This window comes from Leptopilina boulardi, unplaced genomic scaffold (genome assembly GCF_019393585.1).
Source record: "Leptopilina boulardi isolate dan_hultmark-lab unplaced genomic scaffold, ZJU_Lbou_2.1 LbouV2_269, whole genome shotgun sequence".
Classification (NCBI taxonomy): Eukaryota; Metazoa; Arthropoda; class Insecta; order Hymenoptera; family Figitidae; genus Leptopilina; species Leptopilina boulardi.
In genome coordinates, this window is record NW_026137828.1 from 826,284 (window position 1) to 843,306 (window position 17,023).

The 17,023-nt window shown below is 26.6% G+C and overlaps 1 protein-coding gene across 1 annotated transcript in view; it reads left to right on the forward strand.

The window, feature by feature from the left end:
* The first annotated feature begins 4,839 nt into the window (after positions 1–4,839).
* Positions 4,840–17,023, forward strand: part of LOC127281480 (igLON family member 5-like) — a 144,279-nt gene continuing 132,095 nt past the window's right edge. Inside the window, exon 1 of the mRNA XM_051305201.1 lies at positions 4,840–5,551. The gene's annotated coding sequence lies outside the window, so the exon portion shown is untranslated. The remainder of the gene's footprint in view (positions 5,552–17,023) is intronic.

The window sequence follows — 17,023 nt, forward strand, 5'->3', positions numbered from 1 at the left end:
TTTGCTTTATTTTATAATTTAACAATTTTTTTTAGAATCAAGAATGTATCAATTTCATAAGGATTTCCCACGATGAAGAAATGAAGCAATTAAAAGAAATATCTAAAAGCATGACAAATTTTTCAAGTGTAACACTTCAAATATCAAAAGTTATAAAAAAGGCAATTTGAGGCAACGATAATTATTAATATTATTATATTAACAATTTTATTTCTAAATTTTAACCTTAAATTTTTTTATAATTAATAATTACAAACTAAATAAAACATAATAATAATAAAGAAATAAAGAAAACATTTATTTTAAATTTCTATCCTTACAAAAAATCAAGAAAATAATTCAACTTTATACAATAATAATAAACTATTTACTTTTCTTTTTTATATTAATAATTAAATATTTATTACATTTATATTTATTATCTTTTTCATAGGATTAAAAGTTTCTATTAGACATTGTCTAAAATGGGGAAAAAAATTTAATTAAAAAAATTTTGAAGATATAACCTCGGAAATAGAATTTTTGTTCTCACGCAAGGTTTCACTAAAAAAATGTATAGGGTATTTTTTGTGAGTTAAAGAGTTTTTCAAGAAAAAAAAATTTAAATCAATTTAATTAAAAAAATTTATCAATTTTTAAATTTAGGCTGGTAAAGAATATCCTAATTTTTAAATCTCATGCAATTATTATTTTTAATTCTTGCAATAAGATTAATTTTCTTAATTTTTATTTATTAAATTAAATTAAAGAATTTATTTTCATTTTAAATTATTTTAACATTAAACTAGATGATTTATTTTTAAAGTTGTTATTTATTAAATTAATAGGTTATTTGCATTATTAAAGTTTAATTTATTTCGTTACTAGTTAATTATTTTATTTGAAACTAACAGTTGGCACACATGAAGTTAGAGAATTGATTCCACCTTCATGTTGTATTTGTTTGCTACGTAGATAAAATATTTTAGGAAATTGACATGAATTCTATGTCAATGTCCTTATCTAGAGGGGTTATGTTTATATTTTCTTCTAAATTATCATCTTGCAGTTTAAGTTTTGAAGAAACTGTCAACGGTATTTTATTTTGGTCATGATTTGGAACAAATTTCACTAAAAATATATAAGTTTTCAATTCTAAATAACGAAAAACGCTACATAGCGACTATCGCTAATAGTAATCCCACTGCTGAACTTTTCACCTTTACAAATCTGAATTATTTATTTATTAATTTTTGATTTAGTTTCAACTGAAATCTAATATTACAAAGCAGTTGTAACAAAAACGGATTATAATAGTAACAATCAATACTGCATTGTAATAAATATTTTAACGAGAGCACTTATTGTAATTAGCGGAGAGTTCGTTATTTTTTCTTTCTCCCTCTCTAGATGAAATTGGTGCGAAAGGTTCCAAGAGAAAACTTTTCAATCTCCTTTAGACTATAGATTTTGTCGAAGGGGAAAAAGCTTTATTAGCGAAGAGATTCATTCCACTCTTGTAAACGTATTTCCATCTTCTTTTTTTCCTTTTCTTTTGCAATTTTCTCTCTTTTCAATGATCCACAGAGACATCCTGAACAAGAGGCGAGGGTTTGACATCGCGTCTCAGTAGGGGATACAAAAGAGTGCGAGAGAGAGGGAGAGAGAGAGAATGAGAGTACAAATCACCCCCGAGTTCCCTTTAACGAGAGCAAACGCCCTCGTTTACCGAGGCGTTTTCCAGATGGCTCAGAGAATAAGTATCGGTAGACGGAGAAAGAGAGTGGACCCAAGAAACCGCAAGATCCTCATTCCATTTTCGCTACAGGAGTTGAATTGGTCATTAGTAAGACTGACGAAACTCCAACGTTCAAGATAACTACTTCTCGAGCTTCTCCTTCAAACTACAAACTTAGATACAACATAATCCAAAGCTGGACTCTTCAATTTCAAGTCGTGAAGTGGTCAAACTTTCCTATTAGCTGGTTAATTTGAATTACTCTTGTTCTAGAGCACGTGACTAACGACCTCGTTCTCAACTGGCTTCGCTTTTAACAGAAGCCTCTATCATCAGAGAGAAATAGAGTGTGTGAGAGAGAGAACCACTCTAAACGATACACGAAAATTTAACACGAATACAACTGAAATGGAAGGATTCAATTGAAACAGAATAAAACTAGATCAATGCGAACATGAGAAATTAATGGTAAAAACCGAACAGTAGAGGAAATATGTTCATTACGTGAACAAATTGCTTTCTCATAATAATAATTATTGAAAAATAATATATTTATTTAAAGATCAAAGTACAATTTGATATTAATGTAGTCACAGTTTAAAGATCATAAGATGAAACCAGACAGAAGGCTTCGAAGCGAAGAAGAAAATAAAACCAATAAAAAGTATTTTTAGAAGCATTTAATTAAAATTTATTATTAAAGTAAAGTCAGTTAATCTGTTATATAATAAATGAGTAAAAACGAATACATCTACAAAAAGAATTATTGAATTTGTTATTGTATTTATTACAGGTGTAGAATCAACTTTTTTATGAACTATTATTTATTACATGTAATCATATTTTAATAGTTTTTAATGTATATGGAAACATGATTTTCCATTTTTTAAATTTTAATTTGAAATTATACCCTCCTTAGGGAGAAATTTTGAGTCCTCCATTGTTCTTACATAAATATTCTAAAAATATTATCAAACACTCTAAATATGAATCAGTGAAAATTTCACTGAATTCAAATCAGTGGCTCAGTTTTCTTTAATTCACCAGTGAAATTTCACTGAGAATCAGTGGTTTTTACTGATTCCCAGTGAAATTCCACTAGTGAATTAAAGAAAACTGAGCCACTGATTTGAATTCAGTGAAATTTTCATTGATTCAGGTTTAGAGTGAATATTCTAAACATTATGTACTTTGTGAATAACTTACAGATTTATAAGCATTCTAGTCTTAAAGGATAAAGCATTCATAAACTCTTAGACCAGAGATTGATTAAATATTTCTGATATATGTTATTTTTATTTATCATTATTTAAGATTTAACATGATCGAAAACATAAGTAGCTCCTTAACAAATTCAATATGTCTTGACTTTCTTCCCGACAAAATTAATTTATAGGTATGTGATTTATTATTTTTAATGATAATATCAAAATTATACTTCTACTATAAAGTGCGAGATTTTATGAATACTAAATAAATAATAAGTAAAATAAAAAATTATCTTGTTAACGTTCGCTGTTCAGATTTTTAGCGGTATTTTATTGGCTTATACCAGTAGTAGCAAATTTTATGAGAAGGTCAGCTTATTCGTTGCCACAGCCGTCCTCTTCAGAAACTAAAATTTATTAATAAAATATAAATTTAAAAAATTATAAATAAAATTACATTGTTATGTAATACATAATTTAAAAAAAAATAAAATTATAAAAAAATTGTTAGTAGTAAAAAAACATAAATTTTAAATGAATAACCTAATATTTAAAAATTGACAAATTTTTAAACGCAGATGCATGGCACAGTGGTTCAGAATTCCAATTTACTCTTCACGACCGCCTACAGCCTTCAATTTTTTTTATGGGTTTTGACGTATTTTTTTAAAAAAAATTTCAGCAATAAATTCCCCAGACTGGTATTGAGCTGGATTTTTTAATTTCATTTTGCAAAATTTATTATTTAAACAAATAAGTTGACAAATGAGCCTACAAAGACAATATTTGTTGTATAATTTTGAAAAAATGTTTAAATAAACTATTTAAGTATCTTTTCAGTCACATATATGGCCAAGGATAAAAAATGCACTATGAAAAAAAAAATTTTATTTGTTATTATAACAATTGTCATAAACAAATACCTATAAATAACCAAAAAGTAGAAAAAATTGCTTTTTTCTGCTACAATAATTAAAGTAATAGTTTTAAAAAAAAGGATATAATAGAAAATATTAATGTTAATAATCATTATTATTATAAATAAAAAATTATAAATAAATAATATTTTATTAATTAAGAGCTTTTTTATATTATGGGGTTTGAATTACATTAAAATAGTAAAAAAAAAGTTACACTGAGGTAGGAAATGATATTTACTTATCTTTAATTAAGTAAACAATTAATTAATTAATTGTTTAAACAAATTATTGTTATTTATTAACTTTTATCCAATTATATTTGCATGAACGGAATTTTCTTTTGATTTTTTAATCAAAATAACAGAATATGACAACAATAAATAAGTTATAATTTTAATAATTATTATTGAAGGTTGTAGGCGGTCATGAATAGTAAATTGCAATTCTGAACCACTGTGTATGGTGCCTCCATTGCAGGGTTTCGTGGCCTGATGCTAAGGTAACGTTTGCTACCGTGGTAACGTTTACCATGGCAATGGTTGTCATTGAAACGGTTGTCATGGAAATTAAAAACATCCAACATCTTCAGAATCTTATCTTTTGGTATGAATGTGATTAGAGGAGACTGGGGCTGTTTGGCTCTATAGTAGTAGTTACTATCGTTTCCAATCTCATAAATTGTATTTCCTTATATATATATATATATATAAATAAAAGTACGCGCATATGATAGTGCACATACTCTTTGTATACTTTCAAGTAAATGAATTTTCGTTGCGGATCCAACCTGTTTCATTCTTCGTTTACCGATGGTCTTTACAAGAATCGGAAGAATACAAAAGCCAGGTTGGATCTTTCTTGTCAAAAAAAAAAAGAAGAGAGAGAGAGAAAAAAAAAGATGAAGTCTTTGCGGTCCGGAGGGGGCGAGTATTCTTTAAGGTAGGGGGCATGCGCGACGTCCAGGGGTGCAGAACTGCTCTCGAGGGTTAGTCTCTTTCTGATACTACGTCGTGCTATACGCGCACATGGTATCGCTGTTCCGTTTCTGTTACACTGCGTTAACCGCCGAAAGTGTTTCGCATGCGCTCTTCAAAACAATAGTTTTTATGTGAATTAAAACAAGTTTTACTCAATGAACTTTTTTTTGTGTTAAAAAATTAATTTAAAATAAATAATTAAAAAAACAAAAACTTATTTAATTAAAATTTATTAATAAATTTTTTTGGCTAACTGTATAGGAGCAACATTAAAAAAAAAGTGCAATGAAGAAATTTAACAAAAACATCTAAAATCTTAATTTAAAAGAAGTTTTTAATAAAATAATTTAAGCAATTTTTAGAAAGGATTTATTTTTTTTATCGTCAGTTGTGATATATTACATCAAGGATAAAAAATAACAACTGAATAGACCTAATTTTAGTAAAATACAAAGGATGTTTAAAAATAATTTTTGAATGCAATTTCAGTGTTCAAGTGATTGAATTTCCTTTTTGAATAGGATTTATATCAGTGTTTTGCAACTGTGTATATGTGTAGTGTATAAAAACTTAAGAAGTGATTTTGGATAGATTCTCGAAAAACGTGTTTTCAAGAAAATTGCATTTTTTCTTGTTTTTTGGATTGATTGATTTAAAAAAAAAAGTCCTCGAAACAAAAGGCTACCACTTGGCGTGTTGAAAGCAAGTATTGGTGGAATAAACAACAAGGTAAGATAATTATGTTCCTCCAACTGACCGCAATTGTTCTTCCAGTAAATTAATCTTGGTGCGCGAGTCTAAAACAGAGTAAACTTTATAGACTCGGCTTTTACATCCTCTCTCTCCTATATCCCTTTATATACCTACATAAACTTCTATCCGAGAATCTTATGTAATCTTTCTCAACAAGATAAATGAATGCATTCGACCAAGGAAAATATTGTTTTCTTACACGTATATTTTCCATTATTTGAAGTACGTTTTATTATTCTTTTATTACTTTCTTTTTTCTATCTCTATTTCTTTAACATTATTTCGTTTATTCACTATTATTTAATTATTCATTAATGATATTTAATTGTAATTTATTATTAATAATACAAATTAAAATTTTCATTCAATTATTTTTATTTTACTGTAGAATTAAAAAATTTAATACCTAGCAAATTTTTTGTATGAATAAATAAATTATTCTCCGCCAATTTAAATGTGCATTTTATTATTTTCTCAATTTTTGATGCTCACCTTTTCACCGTGTGGTTTTAATCTGTGATCCCAGCGAACTTAAATTAAACTTTTGATGTCAAAGCAGAAGTAATTTTCATTAGAAACTCATTCACCTAGATTTTGCATTCAACATTTATTATTTGAAAATATTGGAAAAATTTGCATTAATTATTAAGGAAAAAACTATTTTAAAGAATTGAATAAAACATTATCATTATAATTAATTATTAGAAATAGAAACAAATTAAAAAATTCCATACAATTTTTTTTTTTAAGATTCAATATAGAATTTAATTTTTTTGTTCGAAATTTAAGAACAAAGTTGGAATTTTTTTTTTTTTTTTGAAAATGATCTGTTTTGTGTGTAGTTAATTTGCACATCTCGAAAGAGAGCTGCATTTTCAACTGTGGATGTTTGAAAGAGAAGCTCCTCTTAAATTAAATCTGCTCGAAAGTATTCTTTCAAATGTGTTCAGCGCACTTACAGTTGAAATGACCTTTGTGGAATCCTGTTTTAAGTTTTACTTCATATTTTTTTTCACGAAATGAGAGAGCATGGCGTACAGTGTGGAAAAGAAAATCTTAAGTGGAAGACTTGTCTTCAGTCTTCACAGAGCGCTGCGTTTGCATTATTCGAGAAGTGGAATAAAGCCAGCTTGAATCTTTTTCAACCCCCGCATATATATACATAGAATGGTTTATCGTATTTTTTTTCACAAAAACTCTCGTTGTAAGAAAAAGTTAACCAGACAGTGTATTATAAACGTGCATAACATTGTTATTCAGTATATTGCAAAATATGACAGTGAAATGAGAACAATATAGTGGTCCACATATAAATATGACTGTGGATTAAAAGCAGAGAAAAGTATAAATAAATTTCTTTATTTATTGAGGAAAAACTGAATGAAAATAAAATATTATTTTAAACAAAAAAAAATATAGAAATTTTTTGTTTGATACTAAAATCAATGAATATAAACAATTTAAAAATTATAAAATAATGATTTTTTGAATAAAAATATATTTTTTATTAACAATTGAAGTTTTGTTGTATTGGCACGAGATAATTATTAATGTAACTGTAGTCATATCAACTTGTTTTAAAAAGAAATTACTTACAGTTAAAAATATATGTGTTTGTATTAAATTTTCATTAATTTCAAGTTATAATGTGCAACTAACGACTTGATAGCGTGCCTAATGTAGAGAAATATTTAATTATATAAAAGTATATAAGATAACAAATTCAATTAAAATTTTGAAATTGTATTTATAAAACATGATTTTAATTTTACTTCTTCTATTCTAAAAATAAGTCAAATACTTTCAGGTACTACAGGTTTCATTTTTGCTACTATTCAACTTTAAATAACAACTTTCTGACGTTATAAAATTTATAATTTTACAAATCACAAAGGTTTATTTATTTTTTCAATGTATTAATTAACTTTTCTTCATTATTTCCGAAAAAGATCTTTCAATATAAAAATTTATTAGACGACATCACATTATAGATTCGAGAAATGGAAAAATCTTATTTAATAATAATTTAATATTAAGAATTAATGTCTGTAATCCCTTTTTATTTATGTATTTTCAAGCCAACTTCAACTGAAACAAGAAATTAAAAAAAATATCAAGATTTAAGAAAACTTTGAGAAAATTAATTATATTGGATATTTTGTATTGGTCAACATAACCTCAATTTTGATGTCAACAATAATTGGATATTTTTGAAGTTTATTATTGAAAATTTGGATAAATTTTTTTTATTAAAATTTAGATTATTAAATATTCACTTCCGATGTAACCATTAATTGGAGAATTAAGAGATGCCAAGTATTTTCACGTTTTATGCAAATATCACCCTAAGAATATCATTGACTTCGTTTCCTGGTGAAATATTCAAAATTATTATGATTTTTGGAAGGCTTCTTTATATTTTTGAATTGTTATTTAAAACTTCTATTGCTGCGGGTTAGCCAAAGCCTATATGAAATGTTTGATGTTTTTGATTTATGTAAATTTGAACGTTTTTTATCTGAGTATCATCATCTTTGTAAATTTCAATATTAATTCCGAATTCATTGATGTTTATATTGGAGAAGAATTATAAAGATTTATCATCTTGCATCGGATTAATGTATTAAAATCGTTAATCAAGAAGAAATAATATTATTTTATTCAAGAAAACAAATTTAATTTTATGAAGATCTGTTTCTATCAAATTTGAATTTTCGCACATTTTAATTGGCATCAAGTTTCATGACAAAACCTTCTTACCGATCGTCGAATTAATTTTTTTCCCGATCTTTTTATTCTTTTTTAGATATTTATTTTTTTTGGTTGGCAACGAAGATCTCCTAGGAGAAAACAAACAACGTCTTTTTTATTCATTCTTTAATGTGATTTCGTATAAGGTAGACGCTTTTTATTTATATCATTTAATTTTATTTGATTTTGGAATTTAAATATAATAATTTGAGAAAATATATAATGAATCTTATAAAAAGGAAATTGAATATATTTAATAAAGAAGAAAATAAGGAAATTTATTTAATAAAACCAAGGAATTGTTTGGAAATCTCTATTGGAAATTCGTTGCCAACGGACATTTTGATTCTATTAATTTTGGAATTATCTGGTAAAATTTTATTTTTCATTTATGAATGATATCTCAAAATTGTTAATCGTTTAAATTTTCCCATAATCAATTTTATTTAATTTAAATTTTCAATTTAATCTAATTTAAAAATGATTTCTTTTTAATTTAATTGATTTTTATTAAATTTGAAATTATTGAAGAATGAATTTAATTCTCTAAATTTAATTTATCCTTTTTTATTTTCGAAATTGATTGAAATGTCATTCATTTAATTTTATAATTATTGTATGCATTTCAATTTAATTCCTTTTTCCATTCCTCGAATTAAAGAATCCTTATTCTTTAAAAAGAATAAGTAAACCTTTCCTTTAATTATATCGACTCTTAACTCAATAATTTTTATCATGTTCAAAAATTTTAAATAAAGAAACTTATTAATCTTTTATTTATAAAATCTCATGTTTTATTTTATTTAAAGACAAAATCTTTTCGAATATGGCTTTTTCGAACCGCTCTCTTTACTGTTAACCAAGAATTGGAACTACTGCAGGCCGAGTAAAAGGAAGACTATTTTAATTTAATTTAAATTTTGAATCATTTCTTTGCTTTGAGTTTCCATTGATTATTGAATTTGACAGTCTGTGTACTCTTCAGACTAATTTGACAGTCAAGAATAATAATTTTGATTTAATTATTGAATTTAACAATCTGCAAAATAGTTTGCCTGGCAGCCTTGTGTATTTTTCCAAACTAATTCAACGATTAATGAAAAATTTGTTTAATCAATTTAATTCTTTTGTCCCTTAATTATTTATTTATTTTTGTCTCAAGAAAGGACTGGCGCCCAAAAACAATTTATTCGAGTCTTCCCTTTATATTCTTGATTAATTTCGATTAATTAATTTATTTTTAATAATTTTGTCGACCAGATAACCTTTATTAATTTTTAATTAATCTATTTTATAATTTTTATCTAAAATAATTAAGAAAAATTTTTTTAATATTTATTATGGCAAAAAAATAGAAATACTTTATAATGGTCGGGCCATAAAAAAAGCGTCGAGCGATGAAAAAGAAATTAATCTATCGAAATCCGCAAGAAGTGTCAAATTAGCTCTTCTGCTCTGATGGAGAAGGAGGTCGCTATGATAAAAACGACTATACTAATTTAATTTATTATCTACGTCTTGTTTGGATTATTTAAATAAAGAAACATGACAAGAGAGAGAGAGAGAGGGGGGGGAGAGGTCATCAATAGAATTCCATGAAATTTTCCCTCGAGAAAAGCACTTGACCATTCACTGTGCAGTTCAATCAATGATCAAAGCACCTATTGACGAAACGTTTGCGGAGTCCAGAATAGATTTTTACATTACTCACAAAAAAAAATGTTACCTTTCTTCAATAAGATTAACCGTATTTATCTAAAAGTAAAAATAATTTTTATAAAATTATAATAATATTAAATTTGAAACTTTGAATTGAATGATAATTATATCTGTCTTAAAATACAATTGTTATTCATGTTAAATGTACATAGCAAATTCCGTCAAGAAAAAATATTCCATTATAATTGTATAAGAAAATATTGTAAAAAATTATTTTTCTAACAATAGTTTCAAATTTTTTAAATTTCTTTCTAAAATTCGAAATTTACTTTGAATCATCTAACATTGACATATTTTCAATTTTCAATTAATTCCTTATAAACTTGTCACTAGGGAATTTGAAACTAATTCAACAAAGATTTCTGACAGTACTAAAGACCTTATATACAATCGAAATCAATTCATATTGTCATTCAAAATTTATCAGTTATAGAATAGATTAGCATAGTTTTGAATAAATCGATTATAAGCGGACACAAAATAATTCTATCTAAAAACTTTTGTTGAGAAAAATTGTCTCTTGTGAAAATATTTTCAAGGATATATATATTTTTTTCACAATAAAACTCAGAATAATAAAATTACTCCTCCAGGCATTTTTATCGGAAGGGAATATTTGTAAAAATCATTATCCAAACTACATCCGAAATCACATGTTCTATTTAGATAAAGAAATCTTTTGGTCGCATAGGATTTCATCTCTCAAATTATTTGGTAATAAAGATTCTTGAATTCTTATCTTGTGATAAAATTCACGAGGAGGTTAATCTCGTTTTCTTCGAAATGGTAGAGATTTTAGTGTTTAATGTCAAAGAAGGAAAGAGAGAGACGTTCCGAGTGAAATCTAAAAGTTCAAATACATGCAACTTTTTATACACTCTTCTTTATATGCATATACTTTTATAAAATATTACATCAGTAACTAATTAAACAATACATAATATTGTTTCTTCATCGTCACGTTTTTTACTCTTTCTATGTGGCCGTATGTCAGGCAAAGATGGCACCGAACGATTATCACCCTTCTTTTTATTGAGTAACACATAAAGCCAATCCGTATATGTCCGAATTTCTCCAGCCTGTCCGCCTTCTCTGGGTTGGTGACTATAACCGCGAGCTTTATTCCGCGTCGGTTGGGTCCTGGACTGTCACATTCCTGCTTCCTGGCTTTGGAGCACTTCTACCAACGTCTTTTGGACCTTTTCTTCCTGGGTAAGACAATCCAGGTCACGGATCTCCAATGTGATCTGTCGATCTACGCTCTGCACCTTACACATGCTTCCAATCGATTTGGTGACTTCGGCGGTGAATGCCTTCTTATTAGAGTCTCCTCCGTTTTTGATCAGAAGATCTCCCTTTCTTGTAGGCTTTGCACCCACAACTGCGTGTGTCAGACATCCGGATTCACTTCCCTCCAAAGTTTGATTAGTACGTCGGCATACGTTGTTCCTGTTGCGACTCGGATCACCATTGTAGGTTCACTCGTCGACCTTCTTTTTAATGGTTTGCTTAAGATTCGGTGCTACCAGCCTCGGCATTAGTCCTCTATGGACTGCCAGAGTTTCTTCTTTATTTCTGCGCTTCCATGACTGCACGCCGAAGCCGCTTCTCATGAATACGCTCTCTTTTCCAGTTTCGCTCTTCTCTGTTCACCTCTGCATAGCCTATAGTGCCACTAAGGTTGCTATCTCCATTACCAGCTAGGGCGCGCTTTGCCTTCGCTTCACGGACAAGGTCCTGAAGAGTCTTAAACCCGTCTTTAATAGTCATGTTGACATTCTTCTGTACTTCAAAAGACTTAATCATCTTGGCGATCTTCTTTTCGATCCTCTGAAGACACTCAACTTCCTCCTGCCTTAGCTTTAAACACTTCTTGCGTTCTTCTTCGATTATTTATACTTGAAGCTCTTTCTCTCCTACTTCCAAGTCTTTCCAAGCGGACCTGGTGAACATTAAGAAACTGGGTAACCAAATGATCCATTCTTCATGTGGCATTGGATGCTACAGTACCAAAGGTGACTAATACAGCACTCTTGTAATTGGATATCAACGATGGAAAGCCAACTTGCACACTTCCAGCAGCGCTGGCACTGAGGTATCCCTCCCTTGTACCGTAAGCGTCTTTACTTAAACCTTTGCTTTCCATACCTCTTTTTCTCCTTACCTTATAACTAGGTTTTTGGTTGTCCTTTAGTGAAAAGTCCCACCACCACGACAAAGTCTTCTAAGAATTTACATGATTCTTGATAGTGGACATCTATCGGCGGGGAAGTTAGTTAAATTTTTCACTAACTTTGATTTATTTTTTATTTAATATTATTTATTTAATTTTGGCCTTCTATTCTCCTGTTTTCACTAATAAAAAGTAATAATAGATATAGTAGAGCACATAAAAAAATAATCTCCAAATTTCGGATATTTCTAATCATTTATGCAATCAGATTAATTTTAAGGACGGTAGAACGTGCAGCTCAATAATATACCTAATTAGTGTGAAAGTTTATAATTATTAATACAGCTTTTCAATAATGAACATAATCAATGAATAGGCAGCATTTCTATGTATATGCGCAAACTGAGTTTATTATGTGGGTATTATATGGATATATAAGCTTTGGGAAATCGCTGTTTATGTATATAATCAAATAACTGATTAATCGCATGCTAATAATATACTAAAACTTTCTATATTGCATACATTTGAGAGTATTGTCTTTACAATAGAAACAAGAGGTACACTATATGTTTAGAAAATTTGTTATTATGAAAGTAATTATTACAACTTGATTCATTAATCGCTATTTAGTTTAGCTTTTGTGTTCACATGCTTTCGAGATAAATGCGGTGCGGTGTACTTGAAGATTTAATGACATGCACAATAGTTTACAATTTATAACTTTTATTATTTTTCTTTATATTAACTACGAGAAAAGTGACTGCAAAAAGTTCTAAGATATATATATATATATATATATATATATATATGTGTTTATAATATATGTATACAAAAATAATAATTCTATAAAACGAGGTATTTTAACATTTTTTTATGATGGAACATGTGCTCATAAAATTTTTTATTATAATAGATTCTTATGGCTGAAAATTTGAAAAGAGAACAAAAATAACATTCCTTTATATCTACGTATTACTGCCGCCTTTTTATGATCCCCGTGAGAGTTCTTTTATCATGGTTCTAATATTGCAATTTGAAATTAACATTTAATGAAAAAAAGAATACGAGTAATAAGAATAATAAAAAGAACCATACATTAAGATGTTTGTCTTTCTTTAAAAATTTATTTAAAATATTTAAAATAAATAAATTATTACAATTTGGAAATTTATTACTCGCTTTAAACGTAACGATTAAAATAATTATTTTTTAAATTAATTGAGTAGCTTTCTTTTTATTTTTCATAGTTCTACGGAAAAATAGAATCTGTCTTTTCTGCTTCCTCGTGGAGGAAGCTTTTTGTTGCTGTTCAACTAGCTTTCATCTGTAAGGTTAGTTATCTTGTTCGCTTGCACTTATAATTCAATTTCAGTTATAATTCATTTTCGGTGTAGTTCTGTTCTTCTTCTAATCATTGATATAAACTTTATTCTTGTATTTACATTTTGAAATTTTAAGTTATTTAATGTTGATATATTTCTATATCAAGCCGTTTCATCTACAAAAGACGATTTCAAGTAGAGCGTTTTTAAATTAAATTTTATTTTATAAAAATTAAATTATTTATAAGACGTTATATCTATTTCGAAAGAGATTATATAAATCAATAAATAAAATTAATTAATATATAGAAAAATTAAAAAATAAATAAAAACAAAATGAATAAAATAAATAAAATAATAAACAAAATACAAGTTACCAAATAAAAACGATGAAAACAATTATCAGTCAGTCATTCTCACAATTGTCAAAAATCGATAAAAATGGAATCAACAAAAAAACACCCATACGATGAAGAAATAGTACCTGGAGTCAGAATTAAAATTCAATTAAAAATTAAAGATGAATAAAATTGAGAATTAATTGAAGGAATAGTTTTATTGTTAGATTAGTAAATGATAAAAATAAAAATGATTAAAATAATAATAATATATTAAAAAATCATAAAGATAAAAATAAAATAATTTAATAATAAAAATAATAATTAATAAAATAAAAATAAAACAAAAAACTTACACACAAAAATAATCCATTCTTTAAGAAAAACAAAAACACAATGGTCATAAAAATAAATAAACACAAAAATAAATAAACAAATAAATAATTAAATAAGACATGGCAGATTTTAAATGTTGTGACATTTCTGAAGGTACAATTATGACTGAACTCAAAATACTATATCTTCCTTACAATAGTCATTAAGGAACAATAAAAGCAAAAGAGACAGAAATCAAAAACAAAAATATAAGAACGGAGAGTGGATATAATGAGCATTATTTATTCAATCTGTTAGAAACAAAATTCAAAATCTTTTCATACGATTTATCAAAGTTTTCCAAATCAGTTTTTTTTTATTATTTTATTTATTGTAAGCATTTTTTTTATTTATTTTTTAATTTTTCTATATATTAATTAATTTTATTTATTGATTTATATTTTTGTTAATTGTTCTTGTATAATTTTGTATTTATACATATTTTTATTTATTTATACAATACTCTGACTATATTTATTTTTGTTTTTTCATGTTTGTAATAGTCTTCGTCTCATATTAATTTAATTTCTATGTATTTTTGTTTGTTGTTTTTAATTTTTTATAATTTTGTATTACTAGACTCCCTGAAGAGGAAATCAGTGTGATTTCGAAACGTTGGAGAAAATTTAATTAAAAATCCATTTGTCCGAATGTTAGCGTTTTTGTTGCTTAACCTTTTAAATATATTCTCTCGGACGTTAAAGAATTATTAATTATAAATAGGAAATGTTTGTTTATTCCCCATATTTTTTTTCTGTTATTCTGATAGATTTTATTTCAAATTATTTTGTTATTTGGTCATTATTTGAATAGATGAAATATTTATTTTGCGTTTAAATATGAATTTTGAAGATACATTTTTTCAAAATGGTTGAGATTCATTTCACCAGTAGCGTTAATTTGGAATTTAAGTCAATTTCAACATTAATTACCACAATTCCTCGTTGCGTTTTCACATACTCAAAATTCTTTGAAGCTTTTAGCGTTGATTTTAATTTTATTTAACTTAATTCAATCCATAAAGGGCAACAACATTTACTTTTCAAAGTTTTGTAACACAAAATGAGTTATTCTAAATAGAAAATATAATTATAATACATTTTGCTCAAAAAAATTGTCAAAGAAACATTTAAATAGAATTAAGTACGAGTTTCTGTAACAATATTGAATGTAATGTAAAAATAGCTGTAAAAATTGGAGTACATTAATCTATTTAAGTATATTAATATCTCTTTTTTGTTTTTTATTATATAATTTAATATCAGCTTTGTCATCAATCAAATTAGTATGAAATAGTATAGTAAAAAAACTATAAATAGTATAGTAGTTTTTGGTAGAAATAAATGATTAAAAATAGTGTTTTTTTAGAGAAAGAAAGTGTTATCTTTAATTTTTGCTTTAATATTTGAGTGAAGAGTTGTTACATTTTATTGTGTGGGAAAACGTGGGTAATTATCCACATTGGAAAATGAGAACAATGGGCTGAATGAGATGAGAAGATAGGTATTCCATAGCTTGAGACCCCTATTATCATTATAGACGTAATAGTACCCGCTAAGTTGGTCTTTACGGTGGATTTTCTACACTGGCAATGAAGGGGTGCATATAGTAATACAGCAGCTTCACCACTCGATTCAAGTTGAACTATAATCAGCCCAAGCGAGCCAAAGAAAGAGAGGGAGAAGAGGGGATGAGGTACAGGAATCAACGATTTCCATCACAAGAGTTACTGATGTCACATTGATTTTCTATCTCACAAGTCATCCTCTCACAAACACAGATATACATCAATCAATATCTTTCCAAAGTTTTTCATGAAAGCGCATGTTTAATTTATTTATTTAGTTGTATATATACGAAATTTAAAAATAATGTTTTACTTTTTTTATATCACAATTGATAATCCGTTTCGGTGTTGATGTCAATAAAAAATTAAAAAATTTTTTTTTTGATTTAACAAAGGTGAAATCTGTCAATAAAAATAGAAAAATAGGAAATGAACCATCTCCGAGTGTTGTTCCATCTATTTTTTTTATGAGTATTTTAGTGATACAAATACATGCATTTCCAAAAATAAATGAAATTATCAATATTTTTGGCAACTATTGAGAACACTTCATTTATTTAACTGACTAGGATAATTCTATTAGTTTATTTTACATTTACATCAAAAATATGAGTAATGAAATCAAATCAGAAGAATGCTATAATTTATATTTAGCTACTTCTATTTTGTCATTTCTCTAAAATTACATTGATTTTGTCTTCAATTTGTGAGTGAGAATTATTATTATTTCAATACTATCATTAGTTCATCTCACTGAATACGTGGTGTAATTAACTTGTTTTGTCATTTTGTTTAACCAATGCGGACAACATTGCTGTCGAAATGTTAAATATTTTTTTTTGAATTGAAGAGATTGATAATTTCACTGAAAAAATTATATTCTAAATTTAAGAATATTTTCTTGGCGCCTATTTAAAAATATTTCCCATGCATTTTATTCTTAAAATATGAAACAATTCTTAAATTAAGAAATATTAAAATAAATATCCTTTATCAAGAAAGGAAATTTATATTTGAAGCAGAGAAAAATGTAATAAGTAAAAGAATTTTAAATAAGAATTAAAACATTCTAAGAATATAGCTAAGCTCTTTTTTTAAAATTAAAGTTTTAACTTTCAACAATTGAACATTTCAAGAAAGGATCGAATGATTAACTATTGAGAATAGAAAAGATAATCAGCATTTTAAAAAATCCCTGAA